Source organism: Octodon degus, unplaced genomic scaffold, assembly GCF_000260255.1.
Source record: "Octodon degus isolate 3935 unplaced genomic scaffold, OctDeg1.0 scaffold00470, whole genome shotgun sequence".
NCBI lineage: Eukaryota > Metazoa > Chordata > Mammalia > Rodentia > Octodontidae > Octodon > Octodon degus.
Window position 1 is genome coordinate 219,441 of NW_004525046.1, and position 12,161 is coordinate 231,601.

At 38.0% G+C, this 12,161-nt stretch overlaps 1 pseudogene; it reads left to right on the forward strand.

Annotated features, from left to right (window-relative positions):
• The first annotated feature begins 10 nt into the window (after positions 1-10).
• The window catches only part of LOC101561136, a 12,918-nt pseudogene continuing 767 nt past the window's right edge, over positions 11-12,161 (forward strand).

Sequence of the window (12,161 nt, forward strand, 5' to 3'; positions counted from 1 at the left end):
GGCTGGATTTGTACATTTTGAGACCCAGGAAGTCGCTGAAAGAGCTATTGAAAAAATGAATGGGATGCTTCTAAATGATGGCAAAGTATTTGTTGGATGATTTAAGTCTCGTAAAGAACGAGAAGCAGAACTTGGAGCTAGGGCAAAATAATTCACCAATGTTTACATCAAGAATTTTGGAGAAGACATGGATGATGAGCGCCTTCAGGATCTCTTTGGCAAGTTTGGACCTACCTTAAGTTTGAAAGTTATGACTGATAAAAGTGGAAAATCCAAAGGATTTGGATTTGTGAGCTTTGAAAGGCATGAAGGTGCACAGAAAGCTGTGGATGAGATGAATGGAAAGGAGCTCAATGGACAACAAATTTACGTTGGTCGAGCTCAGAAAAAAGTGGAACGCCAGACAGAACTTAAGCGCAAATTTGAACAGAGGAAGCAAGATAAGACCACCAGATACCAGCGTTAACCCTTATGTGAAAAATCTTGATGATGGCATTGATGATGAACGTCTCCAGAAAGCATTTTCTCCACTTGGTACAATCACTAGTGCACAGGTTATGGTGGAGGTTGGTCGAAGCAAAGGATTTGGTTTTGTATGATTCTCCTCCCCAGAAGAAGCCACTAAAGCAGTTACAGAAATGAATGGTAGAATTGTGGCCGCCAAGCCACTGTATGTAGCTTTAGCTCAGTGCAAAGAAGAGTGCCAGGCTCACCTCACTAACCAGTACATGCAGAGGATGGCAAGTGTCCGAGCTGTGCCCAACCCTATAATCAACCCCTACCAGCCAGCACCTCCATCAGGTTACTTCATGTCAGCTATCTCCAGACTCAGAACCATGCTGCATACTACCCGCCTAGCGAAATTGCTCAACTAAGACCAAGTCCTTGCTGGACTGCTCAGTGTGCCAGACCTCATCCATTCCAGAACATGCCTCATGCTATCCGCCCAGCCACACCTGGACCACCATTTAGCACTATGAGACCAGCTTCCTCACAGGTTCCTCAATATCAGCACAGCATGTGGCAAACACATCAACACAGGCAATGGGTCCACATCCTGGAGCCACTGCAGCTGCAGCCACTCCTGCTGTCCACACCGTGCCCCAGTATAAGTATGTCTCTTTGTTCATTGCTCATAATTGTTCATGCTTTGCATCATATAGTTTTGTTTCATATAGTTCTGTCAAAATTGCTTACAATTGCTTATGCTTTTTCTTTTAGATGGTTTTGTTAAAATGTTGGTCAAAATGTTTTTGGTAAATCTAAGTTAAAACGTGGAAATGTTATAAGGTAATGATATTTCTCTAATGGGACATTTTTATGACTTGTTTTGTACTTGTATATGTTACATATGAGCTAGATGCTAAAAGTATTGGTATTCCTTGCTTGACTTCAAACAATAGCACTAGCGAGAATAAAGTCATAATGTCTCCTAGTGGATTTTATGTAAACTTCTATAAAATGAGACTTTTAAATCTAGCTCAAACTTAGAAAATATACATGGGACTCCTTTTGCCAACTAAAGGACATTAGGTCAGCAACTGTTCTTAAAGACTTAGAGGACAGGTTTCACTAGGATGGACTGGCTCTGATCCCCTTCTACATGCTACAGGAAATGTCAGGCCTGCTCTGTTTCAGTTTCCTTTCTTTGACCTTACTCCTAATTTTCCTACCTCTTTGTACTTTCCTTTTTAGAGATATATAAAATTAAGAGAATGATATAGACTGTTTCAACTAAGTGAAACCCTTAGAAAATGAACATTTGTTAATGCTGAACACAGGGAAGTTATTTTAAAAAAGGACACATAACCCATCTCTGGGTAAGATGAGACAAAGAAGAACTATGCCCATCCAGAAGGACACGTGTAAAAGACATGTCCCAGCTTAGTGTTCTGGGCAGGTCTCCTTTGGGATGCTAAACCTGAGACATAGTGGAGAGAACTGACTTCTGGTTGACACCAGAAGGAGCTATCTCAAAAGGCAGCACACTTATAGTTCCAAAACACATTTAGTGTGAGGGAGGATCTCCAACATTTTCTCCTGGTCTAGATATCATTTAGGTGTATAATAGATAAATTGTAGACCTTAAAACATTTACTGTAAAATGTTAGGTGATCTTGTTCAGGCTTTTAACTATCCCTTGTAGAACTTGGACAAATGGTGGTTACTCTACCAGCTAGTAAATGCTCCTAGAGCAGCTGCCACTCTTTGAAGCAGAGAACAGGTTTCCCCAGCCATTGTCTTGTGAATCCCCATTGAAGTTAATGGCTGATGAAATGTTGACCTGAGAACACAGATTCCTTTCTGGAGACTGAGCTCTGGTTGTGTGGGCCAAAAGAAACTGAGAATACCTGAGGGTTCATGGCCATACCCAAAAGTTTCTTGGTGGAAACTGGCACCTGAGGACTAAAAGATCTCCATTTACCTATTGTACTTTTTTCTCTTTCTGCTAGTAAAATAAGAATTCTGAGATTTTTAGTAGAAAAACTTAATGAGTCACTCCTTCAGAAATTAGGCCAAGGCAGCTTGCAATAGTTTACATCCTAGAATGGCTATCTGGGATTATTTACATCTGTGCCTTACATGTTAACCAAGAGTAAGAACAATTTTTGTCAACCTTAAAGTAATGTGTGTGGGGGGGGGGTGTATGTGTGTTTTGCTAATATGTAAAATGTGATCACTAATTGCTAGATGACAAATGTAAGTTTTACCTGCGAGCTCCAAAGATTTAATATAGCCTAGTCCTTCTAGGAAAAGTTGCTCTGGTGACAAGATGGAAGAACACAAGTTTCTTAGAGATTTCTTTGCCCCAGAGCTCAGAGCAAAGTTCTTCCAGTCAATTGTCTCTTTTGTCTGTCTCCAAAGTTGATCTGTTTTAGAGCACAGTAGGGAATGTGTTTTGCTTCCAAGTCACCTGTTCATGGTTATGCTTCCTCATTATAGACATTACTGTTATTAGAACTAATTGTAACATATTTGCAAATATTCAATTACTGTCACTAGACTAATTGCAACATATTTACAAATATTCAGTAAGTACATGGTTCACACGATTGGTGAGATTCTCAGGAGACAAAAGTCACATGTCAATTCAAGGATGGATAGGCTGGTTGGATCTTATCTGCCTTTTCTCCAAGAGCATCCACCTGCTCTGGAGTGGTTTACTCATGGATTGCCTTGAGGGGGAATTAATTAGAGGTAAGGTGGAGACATCCAAAACACTCTCTTTTTGTATTCCAGATGGGAATTTCACAGTCAAAGTCTCTTACTCCTTTAGAATGCATCATTATATTTGATTCATACACACTAAAAAAGAGATGTTTAATATTTTTCTGCACATGTGTGTGACCCATGTGCCCCCTAGAGCCCAAACAGAAAGCAGAAGAAGTATCAATTATGACACTATTTTACAACTAGAAAAATACTGTAAAAGCAAAATGGTCAGATTTTGTTTGCATTAAGAGAGTCATTGTTATCTAGTTTTGAAATGTAGACATGAGCTACAGGAGAACCAGGCAGTTCAGGTGCCTAAGGCATTCACTATCTTGGAGCTAAGGCTGCTCCTCCTTACCCTTCAGAGCCTAAGGACAAGGTAGTCTTAATCACAGCCTCATTACTGAAAGTAAGTTTTCCCCTATTTGCCTTTCTAGTCTAGAGGGTGGAGCTTCTAGACCAGCTCCCAATCTGGCCCTCTACAGGGCTACACCCATTCTTAGCTGAATCTATACAAGCTTTTCAAGGATAATACCCTTTAAAGAAAAAAGACAATTTGAAACATCCAGATTTCATGTGCCAGATCTTAGAAGACCTTTAGATGACCCTGATAAGTACATTGATGTCTTCAGAGGACTTACTCAGACTTATGAACCAGATTGAAAAGATGTAATGTTAATCTTAAACCAAGCTTCGATTTCTAATGAAACACAGCATTACAAGCTGCTGCTACATTTTGAGATAAATATCATATTGTTAATTTTAAATAGCAAAAAAAATAGACAGTCAGTGGAACTACCTGTTCCCACTGGAGCTCAAGTACTTCCTCCTCAAGACCCCTGGTGGCCTAACAGCCAGTCAGGAAAGAGACAAAAAAAAAAAAAACCTTTCATTTAAGTGTGTATTCTTGAAGGTCTAAGAACTAAAACCAAACCTTCTAGTTATTTTAAATTTTAGCTATTTACCAGGAAAAAGATTTCTTAGAATGTTTAATAGAAGAACTGGTAGAGCATATGTCCCTAGATCCTAATTTAATAGGGGGACAGATTATTCTTACAGATAAGTTCATCACTCATTCAGCTCCAGATATTAAAAAAGAGCTACAAAGCATAGCTTTTCTCTAGATAACTTAATACTGTAGTAAAAGCTTCTTCTTCAGTGTCTTATAATCAGAACTGGAAGAAAATTAAGGAGAGAAAGCAAAAAGATTTTTTAAAATGGCTGCCTTTGTTGCAGCCTCAAAACAGACCCTAAGTCTGATTCTCTGGGCTCCAAGAAGAGCTCAGTGACAATGAGGTTCATCCACTGATAAGGTTCACCTGCTACTGCTGTCAGAAGCCAGGCCAGCATAAGAGGGACTATCTTAAGAGGCTCCAAACACCATGCCCTGACTGCCAAGGCAGCCACTAAGTGAGACTGCACTCTGAGGTAGAGGCCCCAAAGCTCAGACTCTGGTTCCCAGGTGGTCCATTAGGACTGGAGGGCCCTGGGCCTGCCTCCTCCTTCTGGCCAAACTGTTATCTGTACCTGTCATCTCCACAGAGGATCCCTGAGTAATCATGAAGAAAGAAAAACCCAGCCTATTGCTGGACATTGGCACAGGTCTCTTTGTCCTTCTCCAACCCCTGACCTTCCTTCCAGTTATTGTACCTCAATAGAAGCAGACTTTAGAAGACAATTTGCTTTAGCTTTAACTGAGATACTACCATATATGTTCAGGTTGCTTACTAATAAAAATGATGCTGACAATTATTTTTTAAAAATGTAATATATATTGTTTATGTATAATACTTAAAAGGCATTTCACAAGTTAAAACTGATCCCAAAGGACAGATAAAATCTTGTCAGAAGAAAAAAGTTCTAAAGATACTGGCTACACAGTGTCCAATAGATTTGGGCCTATAGATAAAGCCAGGTCTTGTATTTATGACATAAAACTGAGAGCCACAGTGTTAAAAGGAAAAATCCTTTAGAAGTGCCCCTTGCTTACAATGAAGGCCATATCTAAAACACTGAATGAGACATTGATTTAATTTGACTGAATGCCATGTATTCTATGACAAATATATAAGTTCACCTGGTTAATTTCTGGTGTAACTCAGGTTTTTCATGTTGATGGTGAATACATGTGTGACCTCTCTTAACCAAAGCTAGAGGCACTTAGAGCATACTGTCAGACTCCATGAATAAAGGGGTCCAAAATCCAAGGTGTTGGTTCAAATGCTTATGCTTTGATTATGCATGTCCTAATTTCTCAGAAAATTTGTTCTTTCGTAGAAGATACGAAAACCCAGGCAATCATACAGGTAAAACCTGTAGTGAATATGCTTGATTACTTTTGATTCCTTTTACTGGGATGCATCAGATTTTATCTATAGAGACATAGTAAGGCTTAACTATCTACCTCTTATAGCCTAGGTGACTGGAGCCTTCTCAGGATTACTGCACTCACACCCCTAGGCAAGATGTTTCCTCTCAGTCCACTACTGGGGAAGTTGCCATCACATTTCCTGGCCAGGGCTGCTTACAGGAGGTCTTCAAACCAAGAAGCTATACCTTACTCAGTGGGCCTCAGATATCTGACACAAGCTGCAGAAGTTAGAAGGGTTTGCAGGAATGAATTGGTCTCAGTTGATATGTTTCATAGTAGAAGGGATACAGAATGGAATTATAGACAAAAAATGAGAAGAGTGATACCAGCAGCCTACAGGAATGAAGGCTGGTCAGGAAATAGGGAAAAAGTTATGCTTCCCTAGATCCAGACAGGGAAGGGACATTTAAAGCAGAAATGTCCAAAGCTACTAGAGAAGGAAAAAAGAAAGTTTTTATGATGAAGTCAGAGGAAGTTTCAGATTGAGGTGGTCATGGGTCTTCCCTTCTCAGCCTGAGTGAACCCATGTTAACTGCCAATATAAGGAGAAAACCTGTTAAACTTTTAATAGATGCTTATGCAGATTTGTCAGTAGTTATCCAGCCAGTGGCCCACTTGCAAACCTGAGAGTACTCAGTGTTTTCCCGAGGTCTGACAATTCATGTATCCCCAGTAGTAGTACAGTTGGTGAGACATAAGAATAGGCCAGTTTATTTGAGACAATACCCAATGGCCATGGAAGATAAAAGGGATTAAACCCCACATTTAAGAGATTTGCTAATGGACCTACAGAATGTTCTGACTACTCTTTTTATGACTACAAACTTTAAAAGGTTATTACATTCCAGATCATTCTGCTAATGTCTCTAGCTGTTCAAAAGATATCAAACCAAAGGTATATGAGATGCTGAGGTCCCCTGGACCCTATCTTTATCATTTTTATGGGAAGGCATTACTGTCTACTTGATACAAATCTTTGACTATGTTCATAATTATCTTGTTATGATTATTTGACCTGTGCATGTTTGTTTCTTTGGCTTTGTCTCCTCTAGATTCAAAGCTATAAGTCTACCCAAGATGAAAGTGCCTGGTGTCTATTGAGGGCCTTTAGATAGAACCTCAGGAGAGTATCTCTGACTGCTGGTCAACAACTATGACCCCTTTAAGCCTAAAGAAGCCAAAGTGGTCATCACCCACAGTTCCCTCACAGCAGTTTGGGTTGCTTCTTCAGAGGTGGGAATGTTGTAGACAGTTGAATTAGATAGAAATATTATAGGCAGTCAGACAGGGCCAGGCCCTCAAGGAGACAAGATGGAAGACAAATGACTTTCAACTTGGAAGAGACAGACACTCCTATATGGACCACACCTCAAGACAAAAGAAAAAACACAGCTACATACTTCCCTACGGATGGGCATAAGGCACTGATATTCTAAATAGGTATCAATCACCTTGAAAGAGCCCAAATGAGTCACTAACTCAATCCCCAACAGGAAGAGACCCTGTCCTCTATTCATGCCCACTTGCTCTGTGACTCGCTTCCTCATTTGGTACTGGATTTAATCAATTTTACCTGAGCAATGGTGCTTGTAATCTCATTGGTTGACCATAGTTTTGTTCCAACTTATGCCCACCTAAGTGAGTTCCTATGTCTTCTCCACTACCTTAGACCCACCTCACCACATGGTTTCACTCTATAAAAGTTCCTGGAATAGACAGCTTCTCGGGGACCACCTGCTTGGGGCTCACCTCTTATCCCTCTCTTTGACAGGAGCTTTCTTTCCCCTTAATAAATATATTCTTCTCATAAAAAAATAAAAAATAAGATAAGATAGGCAATAAAGCTACACAGACATTTCTTCAAAGATATACAAATGGCAAAAAGTATATGAAAAATGTTCAGTATCCCTAATTATGAGAGGAATGAAAATCAAGACCACAATGAAATAACACTTCGCCCCAGTAAGAAAGGTTATTATGAGAAAACACTGAGGATTAAAAGAACTGCTGAGGATGTAATGGAAAGGAAACTCTTGCAAACTTGATTGAAGAGTAAACTATTTGAAAACAGTAACAGCAAGGAAGTTCCTCAAAATACTAAAAGGACAATGATCATATCATCCAGAAAATGCCTGTCAATTGAAGAATAGATTTTTTTAAAAAGTGGTACATAAACACTGGAACATTATTTAGCTATATAAAAGAACAAAATCTTGTATTTACAGAACCATAGGTGGAAATGAAAATCATTATGCATAATAAAATAAGGCAGGCAAAAACACTTGACCAAGACTTTTCATGTTTACTTGTAAGTTTGCCCAAGACCTACATCCCTTCTCTGGAGATAGGAGCCTATAATGATGGATGAAACCTTAGCACCTCAAAGAACAAAACAAGGCCATGCTCAGAACACCTAGCTCCAACTTCAGTTAGCTAGATAAAAACTGTAACTGCAGGCATCTCACTCATGTGGTGAAGGCCTCCCTGGAGAAAGCATAGTTCTCCTAAATTGACATATTACTTGGAGAAGTCCTTAAAGGGATTCCCATGTCCTACTCATATTTCTCCATCTTCTTTGGTATTTCTCCCCATTATGTTTTATAACATAATAAATGCAAGTGGCATAGAGAAGATTTGTATCTTAAGCGTGAGAATCTCAAATTCTGTGAGAGAGTTTTTGACCCTCCTGGAGCACTGAAATCATTCCATTTCTCATTTGTTTAAGAATTCACCATTCACTCCTTTGGGATATTTGGGCCTGATCAGTCTGCAATAACTACATGTTAATGTTAATACCATAGGTGATCACATAGAACATTAGAATAGAGCAATGGTTACCAAAGACTGAAGACAACAGGGGAAGGAAAAGAAGGAAGGAAAGATTGATCAGTGAGTACTAAAATATAGTTAGATAGGAAGCAAGTTTTATTGTGTTATTGCATGGCACAGCAGGGTGACTATGGATAAAGATATTATATTATATACTTCAGAAAGCTAGAAAAAGTATTTGAAAGTTTTCATGATAAGTAAATGTGAAATTAGTAGATAAATATGATTTTTAGTAGATAAAATAACAATGAAACAATTTCAAAACAGGTTAGCACAGTTACAATAATTAATACATTGCATACTGTTGTCTTCATAGTAGTTATTCAGAGAACAAGATGCAGAATAATATCTTGTCTAAACAATATTAGTATATTAGTACAAACCTTTCTTCTCATTGAACTAAGAGAAAGTAGCTGTATATCTATCCTAACTATAACATAGATAGATAGATAATAAATAGAGATATAAATGTAAATATATAGATATTCATTTTAAAATGGTCCCTTATTTGTATCCCCCTTCTTTTGTTCTGTTTTGTCAAAGATGGGTGTTCCATTGCTGCTAGAGAAGCTGTATTGGGAGGTCTTTAAAGGTCTTTTTCATACTTGATGCCAGACAAAGATTACAAGCACTTGAATTCAGCAAAATAACCCAATATAGTCCAATAGTCCATAATAGTAATGAGTTATCAGCACAACTGACAATTGTCCGAAGTTGTTGACTTGAGCCTTTTATACCTCAGCATATTAATATAGCTTTACTTTTTACATCTAGTGGTTACACTTTTCACATCAAAACAGTGCAATTTTGTTTTTATTTAGTAATGACAATAAATACTTTTAAAACTAAAAAACAAAAAATAAAATAAGGACTGTTTTAGGCGACTACTAAACAGAATACCTGACTACATGCCTGGCTTCTGAAGGAAATAAATAAAAATAATAATAATACTAACAAATCATCCAGCTCACCCCTTCAATTTACAGATGAACAGAGAACCAACATAGGAACATAACTGAATAAAATATTTCCTAAAACAACAGCTCAGGATGAATTTTAGGTCTCCTGATTCCCACAGTATCTTATTCTGGTTACTTTTCCATTTCTCTCTTAGGCATTAATTTCACTTAACTACCTCTTCAAAACTTATCTAACTTGAGGGCTGGCCAGATAGCTCAGCGTACTAACACACCTGCTTAAGCAGAGAGCAGTGGCTGTATTTGATCCCAGCATGCTGTGCCAGCCCTGCCCCAGAGCGTGAGACAGAGACTGACACTGGGCATGATGGTATGTTCCTATAATTCAAGCACTTAGGAGGCTGAAAAGAGGAGAATCACCAGGAGTTTATCTCTATAAGGAGACACTGTAGACCCTGTACTAAGTTTAAAAAAAGAAAAGAAAGCATACAAAAATTTATCTAACAACTCAGAGCTAGTCTGATATTCCTGTTAAAGTTGCAGACAGAATAATTATTTCTAGCTTTTGTTGACACTTTGTTCTTCTTTATGAAGCAAAGGTAATAGTAGTTTACCAAATGTTATGGTTTGTGTCTAGTTGTCCCCTCAAAGCCTCATGCAATAATGGGGTGGACATCTAGAATTTGTGATTAACTCATGATCCACTGGGATTATGGGTGTGAATTCTACTCCTGCCCTGAGGCAGGTAATTCATATTATTGTGTAAGGAGGGAAGCGAAGCTGGCTGCTTGAGCTGCTGCAACTCCTCCCTTAAATCTTTTGCTCTTTGCTGGCACCATGAAAGGTTGCCTCTGCCATGTGCCACTCTGCCTTGGAGCCAGCTGAGTATGGACTGAAACCTCAATAACTATGAGCTAAATAAACCTTTCCTTCCTTCAGTTTTGATGTCCTGTATTTTCCCCAGCAATGAGAAAAGAGTAACTGCAACACCAAGAAAACTTTCTACTGCATCCCAGAAACTGAAGGCCAGAGCTTGAGGCAACCAGCCCACCTGTATAAACTCCTCATTAAAGACTAAGACATATATAATCCATTTGAAGAAAGCTAAAGTGTGAATTAAAATAGCAAACTGAGTCCAACCTCCAATATTGATTAAATAGTCTCAGTTTTATTGTAATTGCTTGCCAGGTGTTTTTTCAATGCCAGTGGTTTGCGAATAAAAATTTTAACTGCAAGGTAGCACCATAATTTATTTTGCTGTTCCTTTTGTATTATAAAAGCCAGTACAATCTCTCTTCAGCTAAAATAGCACATTTTGTTTATCTGATGTGCCCTCTATATTGTGTTTATGTACCTTAATAAATTTATAATTTGAAGGCAAAAGAATGGTGGTGTTTTCAAACAAATTCTGAAATGGAAGGTAAGGCATCCACAAATAGATCTGTCTGGGACTTTCAGACTTGGTCTCTTTCATCTATGAGAAACATAATAAGGCACCAAAATAATTCTTGCCTGTGTCAGCAAGGGAAAGCTTCTATTAAGTGGTGATAAGGGAAGTGAATCATTACATAATTTAAAATGAATGGGGATAACTAATAACAAGCTTTGGAAAGCAAAGAAGTGGTTTGTGAATAAAATTTTGCCATAAAGAAAGAGAGGCCCCAGACAAATAATCAACATACTTTAATATCTAAATTTTAAATTATTTTCTAGTCCACAAGAACTTCTAGATAAGCCAAAAATCTCATGTTGTGTACAATACATGCAACATAGTAGTTAATGGACATATATGCATCTAAAACCATTCTAGACATTGTAACATCAGAGATAAAGAAAAGAAGCAATGTCCCTGTGCTTATGAAGCTGAATTCTAGTGAGAAGGCATTTGATGAATAAGATGAATAAGTAATTATAGACTTTGGAAAGTTCAATAAGGGAAAAAACTGAGATGACAGGATACAGCATAGCTGTGCAGGGAATGAAATATAGCCATCACTGGGCAGGGACAACCCTGTAGAAATAGTGACATGTGGGTTAAGACTTGAGGGTGAGGTTAAGCATTTGAGATGATGAATAAGCACCATTCCTGCTCAGTGTTAAAGAGGGTCTGCTGTACTTAGCAAGTTCCTAGAATGGTTTTCAGTCTTTACTCCTAAAACTTCCTCATTTTTTCAATGAAATGCACTCTTTCAAGAGCAACTAACTGGTACTATGATAAGCTGGGAAAATTTCATAACTACTTGAGATATTTCATACTTTAAATTCTCAGAATACCTATGACATAGGCATAAGTCAGTATCACCACTTTACAGAAAAGGAAATTCAGGCAACCTAGAATTGATGTGACTTTGGGACACATATTTTTTGTTGTTATTTACTTTATATTCATCATCATAAACTTCATTCTTTAATTCAGATAGAACTATGAGGAAATAAGGAAAATGTGTAAGTCAAAGAAATGAAATGAGAGCACAAAATTTGCAAGAAATTATAAGTAAATGGGGTACAGGGGCACTCTCCTATGCAACAGAAGAAATGGTTTGGTAGTTAAAATAAAACAAAGGCAAATGTATTAGAGTTGTCCATAGTCAATAATAAAGATTTTCTGATTGACTTAAAATTCCTTGACTTAAAGAACATTGTAGACTCATCATGTTTATGCCCTTTTGCCCTTCCCAAGATCACTTTCTTGCCATCCAACCACTTACTCATGTAGATACAAAAAATCTGGAAACCATGAATGTCCATTTTGTATCTGTGTATTCAAAGTGGTTAGGATAGATATATAGTTACATTCTCTTAATGAATAGAGGGATTTGTTCTAATAGTGT